Consider the following 19277-nt stretch of genomic DNA (forward strand, 5'->3'; position numbering starts at 1 on the left):
GACAATTGCAAAAGTTCTAAAAACAAAAATGAAACAGTGCGCATTCTGTGGCAGGCAGACCGGGAACAGACCGTTGTATCCCACAAAAAAAAGGTTAAAATTTACAAAAACTATTTACAAAAAAGGCATCCATCCTGGCAGGCTGGAAAGGCAGGTTTAGGGAGACGGGCTGGGGGTCACCCACATCTGAATCGAGGGTCTGGGCAGAAGAGGTCATCCTCATCTGAATACTCCACTGTGGTCAGGGCTGGAGCTGCGGTCAGGGGCTGGGCTGGAGCAGATGCCTAAGGACATAATGAAATGGCTGTAAAAGCAGGTCGCATACGTTCATTGGAAGCGTGCCATGTCACTGGATACGAGAAAATTAACTGCCTGACATCACATACCTTTTTGAATCGAGCAGGGGCATGTTTCAGCATCTCCTGCAGCTGGGCAGACACCTCCGTCACAGTGGTGCTTGGCTTACAGGCCATAACTGCACCTTTTAACCAAAAAGGGAATGGTTTCAATGCACATGGCATGAAGCAAAGACAATGTATTATTTTGCGAAAATATGAACAATCCCTTACGTAATATGACATTGTAGAGGGTCATATTCTTCAGAGGCTTCTTCCCCCTCTTCCCATGGACGCTGTAGACACACCACACTCTGTGTATGGCAATGGCTGACAGCACCCGCCGGACCACATCTGGCAGATCTTTGCCGCCAATGGAACTCAGATATCGTGTCTGCAAAACATAAAGACAATCATTTACTTTTACATTTCCTTAACACTTCCCTGCAAAAATAAGGAACAAAGTTCTGCCCTGAAGTTACTCACCATCTTCCTTTGATGATCCTTGTCCTTCAGCTGCTCCTCCAAGACCAGCAGCTCCTCCTCCGTTTTAGCAGGGTGCAGGTCATCCAGTACTGCTCCCCGATAGCTGTCTGCAGACTCATCATTGTCTGTGCCATCTCCCTCAGACTCTGCATGACGCTGGAGAACTGCTGACACATCATCCTCTGGAAGTCTGGATATTAAACACAGATGTGGCTATAAGTAATTGTACGGTCCCATAATGGATATTCAGCTCAAAGTATATCCCTACATGCAGCATGAAGTAGTTCACAAAATTCAGCATACCAGCATCTGCAGAGCTTGATGGCAACACTGCTGGAGCTGTTGGTCTCACAGGCGATGGCATCAGAGAACTACCTGAAAACCAGAGGATAAAGGGATGAGCAGGAAACTATGGTGCTGGCGGCGTAGTGATTCTGGCATAAGGGGAAGAATCAACTCGACATGAGACATGTCAGACCCTGACCTGGTCTGGCCGGGGTGCTAATCGCTGATGCATGCTGCTCGTGCCTGGACGTCTGAAGGGCTGAAGGGCCTGGGCTCACAGCGCCTTGGCTCAAAGGACCCGGGCGATGAACATCTACTGCCGAGTAGTGAGATGTGAGATGAGCGAATTAGTGAACTGAGTACATGAGTCTTCAGAAAGTCCTGAGTTAACTGTAAGTGTGCAAATATGCATAGACATTTCACCAACACAAACATGCATGGATACCTGCATTGATAACTGGCAGAGCAGGCCTTCCGGCTCTGGCACCTGGCATAGCTGGTCTGGTCTGAGTTCTGCCGACCGGCTGCCTGGGCATTGGAACATATAGTAGAGGTAAATTAGCTCAGATTAGTCAACTCAAGTAGTACTCTTTTGGGACTGTTGAATGCACTTTATTATATTACCTTCATCACTGGAGTCATAGCGTGTGTTGCGCTGTCTCTTCCTTGTGTCTTGGGAGTTAATCCATTGATGACTGCTGCTCAAACACCTTCGCCAAGGCACTGGCTACTTCATAATGCTCTGTGTGTTCCTCAGCAGAGACAGAGGTTGTCATGGCTCCTCTTGATGTGCTTGTGGAGGTAGATCTGGGAGGTATAGGAGAATGGGCACTCAGAGCAGGAGAACACCCAAGTCTTGCACAACTCTAACATCACAGCTAGGAGAGCGAATGAGAGAGACCATTAAAAAGGATTATCTCACCTGTAGTACAAGTTCAAATATAGAGTGATTATACGTCATTGTAAATGAGAGCTTACTCTCAATTGATTCACAAGGTTAAATAAAGATTGAATGAATATGTAGCTAGTGGGGGGTTACAACCACACAACTGTGGAGAGAGAATGAGACACTTGGTTCCCTCCTCTACTGGTGTTCATGGCCATGGCCACACACCTGGAATACTCCAACCCTGATTTAAAGGCATAAAAGTGGGGAACACATTCTTGAGACGGTTCCTAAAACTGGAGGGAAAAAAAACGGGAAAATGATCTTCCCTCTCCTCATCACTCACTTCTGCATGGGGCTGAGCTCTACCCTGTCAGCAGTGGCAATACATGGGATAGCGGCTCAGCACACAGGAGAACTGCACAGAGAGGAAGGAGGAGAGAGAAAACCAACAACAAAAAAGGCAAGAAGGGTTAATAACTGAGCGAATCTTGCAAGTTTGCACTACAGGGAAGCAATTGCTCAATTTCCCTGATATTGTGGCGTCACTGGCGTCAGTGATGCGTCTTATGAATCTCACATGTCTACCGCTAACATTAACTCAATATCAATATCCCCATTTGTTTATCCCATCTATGGAAACGTATGTGCATTTGTACTTACGTGTGCCTGCCTATATTGATGATCAGGTGTTTCTCCACCTAAGGGCTGGCCAGACAGAACCATCAGAGACCATTGGGCTGAGCTGAGGAGAGAGCGACATGTTAGAGTGTATGTCTGCATATGTATATGGTGCTCTTCTGTTGATACTCATGAGGGCATTCAACTGAACAAGACTCACAGAGCCTGTGGTGCTGTCCCAGGACTGCCCCTGGCCACGCCTGTCCCCGTCTTAGCGCCTCTATTAGTAGTCCACATCATGAGTACCTATTATGCAAAATTTGGATTTGTATGCGAGTGAAAACGTAGTACACAATTCTTTACCCGTTTGACAGAATGAGCAACCATTTCAACAGTTAAGAGTAACATGAAATCCACCAAGATGGCTGCTGTAACCAAATGAGCCAAGATGGCTGCTATAACAAATCCTGCTAGCTAGCCTAGCTCCGTTGTTGGGGCTTCTAGTATTCTGTTAACGTTAACTTCGGAAAAATGAATGCCTAAAAACAAACACCTACTAACGGTGTCGTGGGTTAATGCGAAATCAATGAGTAAGCTAATTATCGCATTTTATTCCAAGCGATGAAACAGTACGAACGTGCAGGAGCTCGCGCGAGTCTGCTAGACTCGAGAAGACTCCACCATTGCCCGAAAAAGGCTAATCACGTTAGCTGGCTAGCTAGTTAGCTAATATTGGAAAGAGAGCATCTGCATATAGATAATCATTACAAAAGGGTAGCTTGCACATAACGTTGGTGTTTTATCTGGGACGATACCAAAATACATAGTATGTATGTATACATACTAATGTATACATTGAAATTGAGATACTTACAGGATCTGTGTTGTCGCGGAGACAAAGTGAGCGTGTTGGTCTTTCTCAATCGCTTCTGTTTCAAACGGGGCGGAAGTTTAACCCCTCCTCGTTCTTCTTCTTCTTCGCTGGGTTTAGTGGCGGATCGCAAACAACTTTAATGTGCATACAGCCACCTACTGTACCAGAGTTTGTAACTTGTTTGTCTAGTTCTTCAATTGTGTCACCTAAGAAAGTAGCCCAATGCCTTGCATTCTACATTCACTGCTCAGCGTTCATTGCTCACATTTAGGTTGCAAAATTAGGACTTTATTCATAGGCATATTTTTTATCATTATTTTTATTAGGCCTAGACTGCAAATCTTTAGTGTTAATATTAACTGTAAATGAGAAATTACACACAAAACAGACATGCAGGATTTCTCCTCACAATTCTGTAACTGTATGACTTCAAAATTTATTTTAAAACCTAAGTAATTTACAAATGTTCTGACCCACTGTGACACATTTCCAATAAAGTCAGATTGGGACTGTGATGTAACCACATTGTCACGTTATTTAATTACATCGTAGTTACGGATTTAAGCAGCAGTGGCGGCTACGTTCCCTTACAGTGTACTTGAGGACGGCTATTTTGGTTATTTTGCGACTGAAAAGGCAAGTGTCAGCTAGGTGTCAGCTAGGTCCGCTGCTGGTGACGTCGCAAAGTTACCACAATTACACCAATGTGTCCCGTCAGTTTTACGTACTGTGTTAGTAGGGTTGTGACGCCGTTCGACTCCAGACCCAGTGTTTAGCTAGTCCGGAAAGTTAAGTAGGCCAATGTGACAGTTTGCGCCGCCCCTGTGATTACTGTGCACCTTGAACCCTAATGAATTTGGACAGTCTGAAAATAAAGTTTATATTTTTATATTAATGCTTTTGTCCCTGTGTGGTGTTATTTGACGGCTCTAGGAGAATTATTACAATAGCCTACGTCTATTTAAACATTTACCTCCGCTTAGGACGAAGTCCAGGGGAGGAGGTTACATGTAGCCTGTTATGTGCTGACTGCAGCAGGACTACGTAAAAACTACTAGACCGATTTTCCTTAAACTGGAGTTGGAGCAGATCCGAATCGGGCCCCCATAAACTATTTTTCACTTTTCACTGTCAGATAGAAGACTAATACGGGTAGGCCTACTTTATATAGCCTATTCATATGCTGTCGGCCGTCATATACCTAGTGGAGTGGAGGAGTGGAGGAATCCTGAGAAAATGCTGAACATTTTAGGCTATGATATGTCCGTGTAGCTTAAAAACTGTAGGCATGGCGACAAGATAGAAAAAGGGTAAAAATGCAAAATTAGCAGCTCAAAAGGTAGAGTGTGGGCCCATACGTTTCAATGGAGAGCGCAGTTGCCGAACAAATCGTCATACAGCGAAAACTATATATATATAACTTACAAAACTGTGGAGTTTGTAAGTTCTCCCCGTGTTCACAAAAGAACCGAATATGAAAAACTTGCAGAAGAATAATGGACCTCATTCCTGAACGCAGTTAAGAAGAAGTTAAGAAGAAATTTCTTCTTAACTCCACTTACGAAGTTCCCGGGACAATTCTGGCATTCCTGAATGGTTTCTTATCTCGGATTTGTTCTTACCTAAGAACAGGATTTAAGAACGCGGAAATGCAGGTAGGCGTGATTGCGTTCACATCAATTCTACAGACATCCTAGGCTTGAATAATAATCGTAAATACAAGGATATTTGTATAATTTCCAATTACGTTTCACAATCATGATTCTACAAGGCATCAGTGTCCTAAAATAAATAAAAGCACTACACAAACACTGCAAATGGCAGTGAATTAAAAAATAAGCACTAAACTCAGTCGCTAAGACTCAGCACAACAGCACCTTATATTCCATAGTCGTCAGAATGGACACATCTACATTCTGTAAATACTTATATGTGAATATCCATAACTAAAATACAGTAGACTATATCATATGGTCCTACATAAGGGCCTATCAAGATCCATAAGTACTCATGCATTTAACTAAACTGTAGGCTACAATTCAATCTGCTCTCAGCACATCCCATCCCTTTCATGTAGGCTATATATTTTGCATATTGTATTAAAAGTCCATATATAGCCTACCGTCTTGTTAGGTGGGCTAGCTTGCAAAAGCTAGCCCAACTTGTGATATTCCCACTATTTCTTTCTTTATTATTAGGTGGGCTAGCTTGCAAAAGCTAGCCCAACTTGTGATATTCCCACTATTTCTTTCTTTATTATTAGGTGGGCTAGCTTGCAAAAGCTAGCCCAACTTGTGATATTCCCACTATTTCTTTCTTTATTATTATTAGGTGGGCTAGCTTGCAAAAGCTAGCCCAACTTGTGATATTCCCACTATTTCTTTCTTTCTTTCTTTCTTTCTTTCTTTCTTTCTTTCTTTCTTTCTTTCTTTCTTTCTTTCTTTCTTATTATTCTCCCCGTTTTTTGTCTCCTTTATAACTTCTTCATACTTTGTGCTAGAAACTTCATTCAAACTTTAAAATGTTCACGATGTTTAGCTCTTTAACGGATGTATTCAGATTTTTGATATTTTTGATAGTTTTTTAGTAATTGAACTTTTAATAGTAATTTTTGTTGCCATTGAAACTGCTGGTGGAATGTTCAGTATCAGAGTGGTGGCAGCTGTTGCTTTGAAAATATTTACACATTTTGTAAACTGCTGGCACTCCTACAGTTTTGAAAGCTCACACACGTATTGTACATCAAAACTTTCACACAACTGTGCTGATTCATACAATGTAAGTATCTAAGCTGTGTGACTTATACTTTTTGCTGTATGATGATTTGTTCGGCAACTGCGCTCCCCATTGAAACGTATGGCGCTGCACTCTAGCTTTTGAGCTGCTAATTTTGCATTTTTACTCTTTTTCTAACTTGTCGCTATGCCTACAGTTTTAACAGCTCATACACATATTATATATCGAAACGTTCCCATAACTGTGCTGATTCGTACAATGTAAGTATCTAAGCCGTGTGACTTATAGTTTTCGCTGTATGACGATTTGTTCGGCAACTGCGCTCTCCATTGAAACGTATGGGCCCACACTCTACCTTTTGAGCTGCTAATTTTGCATTTTTACCCTTTTTCTATCTTGTCGCCATGCCTACAGTTTTTAAGCTACACGGACATATCATAGCCTAAAATGTTCAGCATTTTCTCAGGATTCCTAAGGTGTCAATATCTAGGCTGTGACCTTTATACTTTTTGAGAGAGAGCTTTCTGAAGCCAACATGCCTTTCCATTGAAGTGAATGAGAGGATGCTCACAGTGTCAGTTGGGATTTGAATTTGGGGACACGTGCAGGCTCTCTGTACAGGCACCTTTTTATGACTACTGTGGTAGCATTCATATTCCTTCCTTCCTTCCATCCATCCATCCATCCATCCATCCATCCATCCATCCATCCATCCATCCATCCTTCCTTCCTTCTGTCCTTCCTTACTTCCATCCTTCCTTCCATCCATCCATCCCTCCTTCCATCCTTCCATCCTTCCCCCCTTCCTTCCTTCTTGCTTTCTTTCTTTCCTTCCTTTTCTTCCTTTCCTTCCTTCCTTCCCTTCCTTCTTTCTTTCTTTCCTTCCCTTCCTTCCATCCTTCCTTCAATCCTGCTTTCTTTCTTTCCTTCCTTCCTTCCATCCATCCTTCCTTCCATCCTTCATTCCTTCCCTCCCTTCCATCCTTCCTTCCATCATTCCTTCCTTCCCTTCCATCCTTCCTTCCTTCCTTCCATCCTTACTTCCCTTCCATCCTTCCTTCTTTCTTTCCTTCCTTCCTTCCTTCCATCCTTCCTTCCATCCTTACTTCCCTTCCATCCTTCCTTCTTTCTTTCCTTCCATCCTTCCTTCCATCCTTCCCTTCCTTCCTTCCATCCTTCCTTTCCTTCCTTCCCTTCTTTCTTTCTTTCTTTCTTTCCTTCCTTCCTTCCCTTCCTTCCATCCTTCCTTCTTTCTTTCCTTCCTTCCTACCCTTCCTTCCTTCCTTCCATCCTTCCTTCTTTCTTTCCTTCCTTCCATCCTTCCTTCTTTCTTTCCTTCCTTCCTTCCATCCTTCCCTTTCTTTCTTTCTTTCTTTCTTTCTTTCTTTCTTTCTTTCTTTCTTTCTTTCCTTCCTTCTTTCTTTCTTTCTTTCTTTCTTTCTTTCTTTCTTTCTTTCTTTCTTTCTTTCTTTCTTTCCTTCCTTCCTTCCATCCTTCCTTTCCTTTCCTTTCCTTTCTTCCTTCCTTCCTTCCTTCCATCCTTCCTTCCTTCCCTTCTTTCTTTCTTTCTTTCTTTCTTTCTTTCTTTCTTTCTTTCTGTCTTTCTGTCTTTCTTCCTTATATTCAAAGAAATATTCAGAATGACACTTTTTGAGGCTGCAAACTCATATTAATATATTTTCTCCTCTTTCAGCTATTGAACTCAATAAAACTATGAGTTATGATGAGTGGTCTAATCTATTTTTGAGTGTAGTACTAGCAGTACTTATAACAAACACCTACTGCAACACCTCCACAGCTACTGCTCGGCCCGGGGTGGGCTATAGACACATGGTCTCCAATGAGGGGTGCATGGGGATGGCCTGGCAATCACTGACCTGCCCCCCATAACCTCTGACCTGAGGGGGTGGAGTCTCGCCACCACGCCACTACCCACGCCACCGTCCCCACATCTCAGACCCTGAGTTGGCTAAAGACGCAGTTTTCACGGTTGGGTGCATGTGGGTGGTCCGGGGAGCAGTTCACTGTCCTAGACCGGCTCTGACCCGAGGGGGCGGAGTCTCGTCACTGTCCCCACATCTCAGCCCCTGAGTGAGCTACAGACACACGGTCTTCACTGTTGGGTGCATGGAGATTGCCTAGATGTCAGTGCACTGCCCCCGACCTGCTCTGACCGGAGGGGGCGGAGTCTCACCCTCACGCCACTATCCACGCCACGGCCCCACAACTCAGCCCCTGAGTGGGCTAGAGACACATGGTCTTCACCGGTGTGGGTGGGTAGGTGGCCCGGAGAGGGGTACACTGTCCTCGACCAGCTCTGACCTGGGGAGGCGGAGTCTCACCACCACGCCACTATGTACGCCACGGGCACCACAACTCAGCCCCTGATTGGGCTAGAGACACATGGTCTTCACCGGTGCGGGCGGGTAGGTGGTCCGGAGAGGGGTACACTGTCCTCGACCAGCTCTGACCTGAGGGGGCGGAGTCTCGTCATCACGCCACTGTCCACGCCACGGACCCCACAATTCAGCCCCTGAGTGGGCTAGAGACACACGGTCTTCGCCAGTGGATGCATGGAGATTGCCCGGTCCATAGTAGTTCTAGCCGTAGCTGTTACATACAGCTGCAGCAGCTAGCCCACCTCACATTTTCTCCAGGAAATGTACTTTCTAGTTTTATATGAAATTGTATCTTCCATTTTTACCTTTTCTTTACAATAGCTCTGGGACCATGTGAATTAAAGACCTTAAAATAGGCTCATATTGTTCAGGGACATTGGCTGCACGAGGTACACCTTTTATTTTTTCCAATCTCATCTCACATTTTATATAAATTTTTATCTTCATTTTTAGACTTTCTTTTCAATAGCTCTGGGACCGCATGACCAAAATCCCCCAAAATAGGCTCATATTGTTCAAGGATTATTCCTGCACGAGATACACCTTTTATTTTGTGCAATTTTGTCTCACATTATTTTATATGAATTTTAATTATCATTTTTAGACCTTTTTCTTTTTCAATAGCTCTTGGACTATGCGACCAACACACCCCAATATAGTTTCATATTGTCCACGGACATTGTCTGCATGAGATACAACTTTTATTTTGTCCAATTTCTTCTCACATTACTTTATATGAATTTTAATTGTCATTTTTAGACCTTTTCTTTTCAATAGTTCTGGAATCACGTGGGAAAATGACCGCTCCCCACAGAAGAGCCAGACAAACAGACCAGCCACACACACCACTCAAATCACCAGAGACCAACGGCAGACCCAAACACGACGCCACGCTCCTAGCGACAACCACTCCAGTCCCCCATCCACCAACAAGACACACCAGTGAGCGCTCCTCTAGCACCCCCACCACAACCTCCCCAGCCCCGTCAGCGTGACCGCCACCCCACAGAGAACCACGTGCACGAAAATCCCCACACCACATTCCCCTCCCATCAACAGCACCCAAAACCACAGAAACCCACAGCACTGACAGCGCCTCACAGGGAGTACAAAAACCTACCAGCTGCAGCACACACACACAAATAACACCTGGAACAACAGACATGACAGACACCACGACCCTGAAGTCCTGCCCATCTGAAACCAGACTCCCGGCATCCCAATGATGGAAGCAAAGAGCCATACCCAGGCTAAACATGGCCGCCAACAACAACAGCAGCAGGAGGGTTCAACATCCCATGGACCAGCTCAGCCGTAATATCCTCAATCCCCAGGAATTCAATCGCCGCCGCAACAACAGTCTTGATCCAGTCACTCTTAGAACGCTGCTGCAGCGCCACGTTGACAGCCTTACAGACAAAGGCAACATAGCTGTGCTTCTTCACAATCAGCGTGTCCTCAACGATCGCCGCCACACACGGGTGTTCCACAGGCGGCGGACGCGGGGCCACAGTCCCCGGCGCCGCTGGACCCAAGCCAACAGGCCGGGAGCCAGGCAGGCCAGCACCAGAGCCAGCCACCCCAGAGCCCGCCACCCTCTTAACCGCATCCGCATACGAGACCTGGTGCGCCACTCGGTACTTCTGCACCTCCCTATCCCGCACCTGCACAGGACAGCCACCAAACGCAGCATTACGTTCCCCACAATTACAGCAACACACCTTGGCACCCGGAGCACACTTGCCGTATCCATGACCACCCCCACACTTAGCGCACTTAGGCTTGCCCCTACACTGATCAGCCACATGACCCATCCACTGGCACTTAAAACACCGAAGGGGATTGGGAACAAACTCCCGCACAGCAAAACACAAACACCCCACCCTCACCTCCGGGGGCCTCAGCGACTCAAACTCGAGCACAACAGTCAAGCTATCTGTCTTCACACCCTGCCTATTCGCCTGCAGTCGCTTCTCACTCACCACCTTGCCACCCCTCACTTCCCGAACCACCTTCCCGAACTCGGCCATACTCAGCTCCAGAGGCACACCAGATATAACCCTGTGACGCTGTGCTGCAGCCCCCGCGACATGAGCACTAACCAGAACACCACCCAGCAAATCCATCTCAAGCAACTTATCCCTCTGCACCTGATCTTTCGCGAAAACCAAAAGCCTCCCGTTGCCCAAAAACCTAGCAAACCAGATCCCACCCACGGCCTTCTCAACAGCAGCAGGCGTCTTCAGGGGGTGAAACCGACCAAGCCCTTCCCTAAAAACCAACACCACCTTCCAGTCTACCCGCTCCCCCACCCCCCTCCTACCACCAGTCCCCCCAAACTTCCCCCGCTGCACATCCTCTCCCCCAGAACTATCACTCCTCGGCTCCTGTCCCGCTTGCTCGACTGCACCTGCCAACCGCCTTGATCCATCCCATCCTCACTAGTGTGATAGACCTGAACGGGAGGGGAACTAATTGATTGTGCAATCACTGACTCGCCAACAGCGTGTGGTTGTTGCTGAACGACAATGACTTGATTGTCCACAGCCGTGTGGCCGACACCTTGTGTTGGGACTCTATAAAAAGAGAGAGACAGGAGTTGATCGGCCTGCTAGAGACCAGTCTCTTGTCTTACTGTGGGCGTACACACTCATCCAGGGGGAGGTGTCGTTCGCAGTTTATAGTACTGCCGGTGACGAAGCCAGTTAAATTAGGGGAGCGTTTTCCAGCGTTAGGAGTGGAGGCTGGACGCCTCCTTTAGTCAGCAAGGGCCAGGGATTAGGAGAGTGTGCGCTCGGCATGTGTTCTATAGCCTCACGCTCAAGCGCTCGACCAGCTACCGGGCGCTACTGCACCGCCGGCAAGCCTCACGTCACCAGTCTCTCCTCGGGGAGAAGACCCTGGTGTCTATTTACTTCACTGCCTTAAGCCCGCCCCCTCATCCAGCTCGAGCCTGTAGAGCCCGCCTCCAACATCCGCTTGCTTTATTTTTCCTTAACCAGTAGTTCTTCTCGCATCTTCTTTTACAATTTTCGTCGGTGTTATGCCTGGTGATGCCATCGCGAATGTTATCTACTCAAAACTTCACCATGTGCAGCCTACAGTAAAAACATTACAACAACTGTTCTTCTTCCCGGTCCAGACCGGATGATTATGCGATGTGTCATCGCGCTTCCGCTCTAGACCGGCGAAACAACTGCGAACGAGACAGGCCCCAGACTACCGCCGGCCAAGTCTTCCCCGGGGAGTCGGACGGTGCCACACGCTCAGACCCGGGGGGCGGGGGTGGCGTCTCATCGGTTGGGCGAGTTACGTCTTTTAAATTCTTAAGACTTTATGTGTGTGTATGTGCATTGTGTGTATTCCTTTCACACCCCTGTTCGTCATTCAGATTGTTTTTATTAGTGGGGGATAGCGGGGAGGATTACGGGGTTCAGCCTCCCCTGTTAGGCTTCTGTGGACTCAAGTCTGCTGCCCTAGTTTGCCATGTTAACGGGTGTAGCCCCCCCATGTGTGTAGTGCAGTGTCATCCCGGTCCTCACAGTCGCTGAAGCGACCCCTGTGTGCGGTGGCCAAGTGTAAAGTGGCTACGGTTGTAGTGGCCCTCTGTGTGTGTGTGCAGTGCACATTGGCAGTGTGGTGTGACGGCAGCCGGCAATAAGGCCCCAGCCTAGGAGTAGGAGTTTCCTTGTGCCTTCTGGTGATTCCCCCCCTTCATGAATTACCTAGGAAGTGTTTGTCCTGTTTCATTACTAACTGTTTAATAAAGATTGTTGATCGTGTACCGCAACTACTTTGTGCGTGTAGTTGTGGTGTGTTACCCCTGACATTTAAACCTTGCCTACTCTTTTGAGGCAGATCCCAATATTTATTACACTATCACCGTCCGTGGCGTCGCCCATGGAAGCATTCACGGCAAGGACGCCGCGATGCTGCAAGGTTCCGAAAAACGCCCTAGCACTCAGTCACCGAGTGCACTCCGTTTTGTAGTCCCCTCACAGCTGAATGTAGTTCCCTTGATTAGGGTGTAGGGTGTAAAAACGTATTTATGTCTATAGCTGAATCCCGTACACGCGTTCCCGCTAAGTCCACAAAGGCTCAGGGTAGTCCCAAAACGGAGGCTCAGGGTAGTCCCAAAATGGAATTGCTAGGTCCACAAGTGCGCCACTGCCGCCATTTTGCGCACTTTAACCGCACTTAACGAAAGTCCACAATTTCGCGCATAGACATATATGTCTATGATTTTGCAGACCTAGGAGCAGAAAATACCCACAGTCCACCGCGTCTCATGTGACACAGTGCTTGAGTGCATCCGAGTCATGATCCGAGTGCATCACACATAAATGATGACATTTGCCGATAACACAACATTTATCTTGAAATCCACATGCTGCAAATATATCCCACCCATCATTTTTTAATTATTATTAAATTAAAACAGACGTCAGTCGGTCAAGTCCCCCATCCACCATCAAGACACACCAGTGAGCGCTCCTCTAGCACCCCCACCACAACCTCCCCAGCCCCGTCAGCGTGACCGCCACCCCACAGAGAACCACGTGCACGAAAATCCCCACACCACATTCCCCTCCCATCAACAGCACCCAAAACCACAGAAACCCACAGCACTGACAGTGCCTCACAGGGAGTACAAAAACCTACCAGCTGCAGCACACACACACACAAATAACACCTGGAACAACAGACATGACAGACACCACGACCCTGAAGTCCTGCCCATCTGAAACCAGACTCCCGGCATCCCAATGATGGAAGCAAAGAGCCATACCCAGGCTAAACATGGCCGCCAACAACAACAGCAGCAGGAGGGTTCAACATCCCATGGACCAGCTCAGCCGTAATATCCTCAATCCCCAGGAATTCAATCGCCGCCGCAACAACAGTCTTGATCCAGTCACTCTTAGAACGCTGCTGCAGCGCCCAGTGACAGCCTTACAGACAAAGGCAACATAGCTGTGCTTCTTCACAATCAGCGTGTCCTCAACGATCGCCGCCACACACGGGTGTTCCACAGGCGGCGGACGCAGGGCCACAGTCCCCGGCGCCGCTGGACCCAAGCCAACAGGCCGGGAGCCAGGCAGGCCAGCACCAGAGCCAGCCACCCCAGAGTGATAGTCCCAAAACGGAGGCTCAGGGTAGTCCCAAAACGGAATTGCTAGGTCCACAAGTGCGCCACTGCCGCCATTTTGCGCACTTTAACCGCACTTAACGAAAGTCCACAATTTCGCGCATAGACATATATGTCTATGATTTTGCAGACCTAGGAGCAGAAAATACCCACAGTCCACCGCGTCTCATGTGACACAGTGCTTGAGTGCATCCGAGTCATGATCCGAGTGCATCACACATAAATGATGACATTTGCCGATAACACAACATTTATCTTGAAATCCACATGCTGCAAATATATCCCACCCAACATCATTTTTTAATTATTATTAAATTAAAACAGACGTCAGTCGGTCAATTTGCAGAGCCAAGCAGAGAGCTGAGGAGCGCGTCAGAGCAGCCTCTGCGTCGGAGGGACAGCCAATGAAAACGAAGTGGGAGGGGCATTGAGCTAAACTGGCTTGGGAATTGTTGGCACGCCGCTGGAAGCGCTGTCCCATTTAATTCACGGCCCTGCACCCTCTGGCCCTTCCTGCCGACGTCAATTAAGTGCTCAGGCCTCAGGCCGCAAGGGTTTGCGCACTCAGATTGGGATTCATCTTTTGTGTAAAAACCTTTAGGGTCCCCTCACTCCAGCGGAAACAGGAAACACAAACCACAACGGTTACCAGGGTTTCGCATCAACAGCGCTTTGCAGCGGTAGCGTCATCGTTCGTATCTTCCTTGTTACAGCTTATTAGTCCGGGAGCCATGGGGTTGAACTTGTTTTGTCGGGTGGAATTTTTTTCTTTGCCGTTTCTTGTAGCTTGGGGGTACAAAATACAAGAGGGTGCTCGGTGATATCCCTTGAGCATTTTCAGATATTAACCCCTAGACGTTTAAGGCGCCTTTTAGTGGTTCTGCACATGCTAAAGGTATGTCTTTTGTCTGCTAATGGTAAATTGCTGTGCTCACAGCTCTATTTCAACACTTTTTGTTTTTTTTTTTGTTTAGAATAGCCTACTAATTGTCTAGATCAGATAGCCTACCTAGGTCCTAAGTGGACAATATGGCCAAGGCAAAATTATATTTATACATAATTTTAAGAACTCTTACCTATTAATTTCACCTGTACCCTAATTCATTATTATTATTATTATTATTAGGCCTATTGTCAATGAAATAATTCATTAAAATAAATAATTGTGTTTTTATTTGCATCAAAACAAAGCCAGCCTGATTTTGTTTGTCCTGATTTAAAACAAGCCCATTTTATGCTCATTTCATCTTCACTGTTATGAAGCACTTTGGGCTGCAATTCTTGTGATGAAAGTTGCTATAGCCCACAGTTTATTAAAACAAGCCCATAAAAACTGCACAAGCATTGGGGATCACCGATCACCACTTAAAATTGTTAACCCCCATCAATGGACCCCCGTCTTTTTTTGGGCAGGGGAGGGGGGGTTCAAGTGAGGACACACTGGATGTGTCTGGGAGGTGTCCAGGAATTTACATCCAAACACCTTAAACCTTTGTCTTTGTAATTCATCACCTCCCCCCAAGTCCCCTGCAAACCCTAGTTTCAGTCTCCCCTTTGTAAATGTAAAACACCGCCTATCCTCCTCTCTTTGTTTAAGTCAGAAAGGCCACACCTTATGTCCTTCTGCCCTCCCTCAGACCTTTTGTTTTCTTTGTCTCTATTCAAAGCCATATTCAAAGTGAGTTTCATCCCACATTCCTTTCTTTCACTGTGTGATATCCGTCCCCTCACGATGACGCATAGACAACTCAGCCAATCAAATCCTAGAAAGACTTACCTGTGTTTTGACTGAATATAAGCCAGGGCAGAAGTGACTGACTTCACTTCTCTGACTAACCACCCTTGCTGTGTTTCTCAGGAAGTCCTTGCGGCTCGTATTGATTTTCACAATAAACCAGACTCAACCTTTTGAACGTATCTTGGTAAATCTTTTGACTAGACCAGTCTAAAATAACTATCACAGTTTGGCGAACGGGAATGGGAGCACTGCCTGCGTGTTGCCGGGATTCCAGTGGATGAACTGATCGGCAGACGTGTCGGGTCCATAGTGGGTTTTGGAAAATCAATTTTCTCTCTTGCGCCAGAGCGCACGCAGAGATTATTTCCTCAGTTCTTCCACTGGATTCTTGGAATCACAGGTACGTTTAAACGAACCCTCTTATGGGTTGAGTTGTATTTGCCTTGATTTGGTTCAGCTTGTTGGTCTGGATTGTTTGAAAACAGAAACCCCAGCGTGGGTATTTTAGTACTATAAGTTGTGTAACTATCTAAGGAAGTTGTGAACAGCAATATATATATTTTATATCGTATTGTCGGTTTGACTTCGTCCTTGTTTCGTTACGAGGGTATAAGCTGTTCAAGTGAGAGTTTGGCACAGAACAGGTTCCCTTTTGGCCGGTCGCGGGAGAGTTTAAACCGCAGAGCCCGTTGAGAGAGTTTTGCTCAACGGAGATATAGCTTCGAAGTGATTGTTGATGTTCGTTGAAGAACGATTACCAACGAGATGGTAGCTACGGGAGTGATTGAGAGTTTTTGCAATCCGCGTTTCTTGGAGAAACGTTTTCCCATTTGTTCCCGGGTGACTTGGTAAACATAACGAGAAGTTGGCTTTGATCAGGTTGGTAAACCTAACGAAAGTTGGCTTTGACCAGGTTGGTAGACCTAACGAGCGTTACCTTTGACCAAGTGGCTGTACAGTATTTTGGTAGGATCTAGACATCTGGTTTAGCCTGGACCAAATTGCTAGTGCAGCCGAGCATGTTTGTTAACTTTAGTCTGTCTTGTATGTGTTGTTTTAAGCGCTATATAAATAAGCGTTTGTCCCTTTGTTCCTGGGTGACTTGGTAAACCTAACGAGCGTTAGTTTTCACCAAGTGGCTGTACATATTTGGTAGGATCTAGACATCTGGTTTAGCCTGGACCAAATTGCTAGTGCAGCCGAGCATGCTGTTTGTAAACGTGGGCCTTTGTTTCGTCTTGTGTCTTATGTGTTCACTGTTTGAGCCTCGGCTCTTGATTGTATGTTTGTTACGCGCGCCATGGATCCAGGTAAAGTATTGTTTTGTACACTTTTTAGACTGTTAAAATTCTGCTAGATTTCCAGTAGGCTAGCTGGTTGCCTAGGAGACGCAGGAAAACTCCGCTATCGCGGTGTTCCGCCATTGAGCCAGAAGAGAACAAAGCACTTCACTGACTGGGTGAGTACTAAGCGAATTTAATGTGTCTTAATGTGTGTTTCTTTCGAAATTGTATTCTTTCCCGCCGTGAGTTAACTATAAGGTTTCCTTTCATTGCTGTTTTGGGGGTTTTTTTTAGGCTGCGTCGTGATTATTAGGGATTTGTTTCTTTAAATTTACCCGCGCACGGCCAAAGACCACATCCGGGTCATACATGCAACATTTTGAGATCACCACTAGGTGTCCCTGTAACACTAGCTATTAAAATATGCTAGAGGATGTAAAGAATTCTACTGCTAAACGTCTAGCCTGATGAGATTGTTGTGCTAAATCATTTTCGATTTCTTACATCCACATCTGACATTTTAGTGTTAAATTCTAAAATTCTAAGCAGCTAGAGGTGGTTGAGATGATTAGGTTAAGGGAAAAGCCTGTTAATTCTATAGCACCCAACCAAGCTGTTGCTGCTCCCGCATTTAGCCACGCCCCTTCTCTCTCCCCTCTACAATACGAGTTAAGAGCGCCACCTGCTGGAGTTCCCTTGAACAACCCATAAGGGAGATTTTAAACTAGCCAAGATAGAGAGTTTTAATTTTTTTTAAGGTAAATAAACAGGATAAAATAGATGTAGAGCGAACTCAAAAGTCTGACAGGGTTTTGAATAGGTGTTTGATTCAGGAGTTTGTTTCAATAGTCAATGAATGGCCATAAGCTGTTCGTTTTATGCATTTCTACTGTATGAATTTCATTCATATAATGATAATGTGCTTTTGAGGAGTTGACTTTAGGCCTTCTCCTCTGCTATTGAACCCAGTCTGTGTTTGAGTCTTATTTTTCAGGTGTTATGGACCCTGGGCGGCAGGTCTTTGAGGAGCCTGGATCATGCCTTCCTGGGGACATTGGAACCTGCTGTTGACAACTGTCGTTCCGGGAGTGATGGGTGAATGCCGAACCAGGAGACGGGCACAGACCGGAGGTGGAGATGGAGGTTACTGGCCTGTTTCCCTACAGATGGGCGATCTGGGGTTCGTGAGATGCAGACCAACGCCATGTCACCTACTCACTGTGAGCGACAGATAAGTATGAAACAGAGAAGAGACCATTTTGTCCGAAGCAGTGCCCAAATACTCTGTCCTCAAATGCAGAAGAGGGAGGTTGTTTTAGATATACAAATTTTTAGCTATACAAATGAAGCTTTGATGGAGTTTTTTGATTAGTTAATTGTAAATGAAGCCAGTTCATTTTAGTGTCATTTTTCTTTGCCCCGTCTCTATTTTTATCCTGACTTCAGGAAATTTTTGCTTTTACCCTTAGGGGGTGTTGTTTTGTTGAGACGAGAATGTGGTTATTTTATTTTATTTTCATAAAATCGCGAGAGAAATGCTAGAGCCAAATCCAATTGCCTTGATCATGACTGGGGACTGGGCGTGTTGAAGTCATTCTAACACTGCCCCTGATGTCACTGTAGGGATACTACAGACTGGCTCTAAATGACACTTGAACAGACAACCTGTTTAAGTGTTCCTGACTGAATAACAACATTTTTCCCCAAAGCAGGAGCTTGCGCTTAATCATGTTTCTGAGAATCTCCAACAGACTGCTGATAACCGTTCCTGACCAAGGAGGGGAACCGGGAGACCAGAGGACTCTCTTTTTGCTCTTCTGTTTTGTCTCTGTTTGTCTCTCTCATCTGTGGATCCACAGACGGAGCACTTCATCAGCCTGTACTGGGGGAGCGGGAGCGCCGAGGTGAGCCCTCCAGCAGCACGACCCGGGCCGACCCTACGTGGAGCAGTACAGGGATGGACCGGGTTCAGTTCAAGAGCCTACATTTCTGACCTACAAGCATCTGCTCCACCTGCGGAGAAAAAGAAATGGAGGAATAAAGTGAGGACCGCCATTTCCTGAGGCTAAGGAGGGGTTCCTGCATCACATCTCTCCTGGGGGTTGGGTCCTGATCCGCGACCTGGGGCCGTCCCCACGAGAGAACTTCGACGCCGTTGCATCCCAAACCAAGGAGCAGATGAGCAGCCTGAGAACAGGCCAGAAAACATGGAAGAGAAGAGATGTAGCTTGGTGAACCTACCCGTCAAAGAGATGTAGCGGGGTGAACCTACCCGTCAAAGAGATGTAGCGGGGTGAACCTACCCGTCAAAGAGATGTAGCGGGGTGAACCTACCCGTCAGAGAGATGTAGCGGGGTGAACCTACCCGTCAAAGATGGAACAATCAGGACCATGGCATTCTGGCCTGTGTGGAATAGCTGTCAAAAGTAGCTGAGAGGACGGTCCATGCAGCCAAACCAGAGATCTCAAGGGAAAAGCGGTCACC

This window comes from Borostomias antarcticus, assembly GCF_949987555.1.
Source record: "Borostomias antarcticus genome assembly, chromosome: 8".
Taxonomy (NCBI): domain Eukaryota; kingdom Metazoa; phylum Chordata; class Actinopteri; order Stomiiformes; family Stomiidae; genus Borostomias; species Borostomias antarcticus.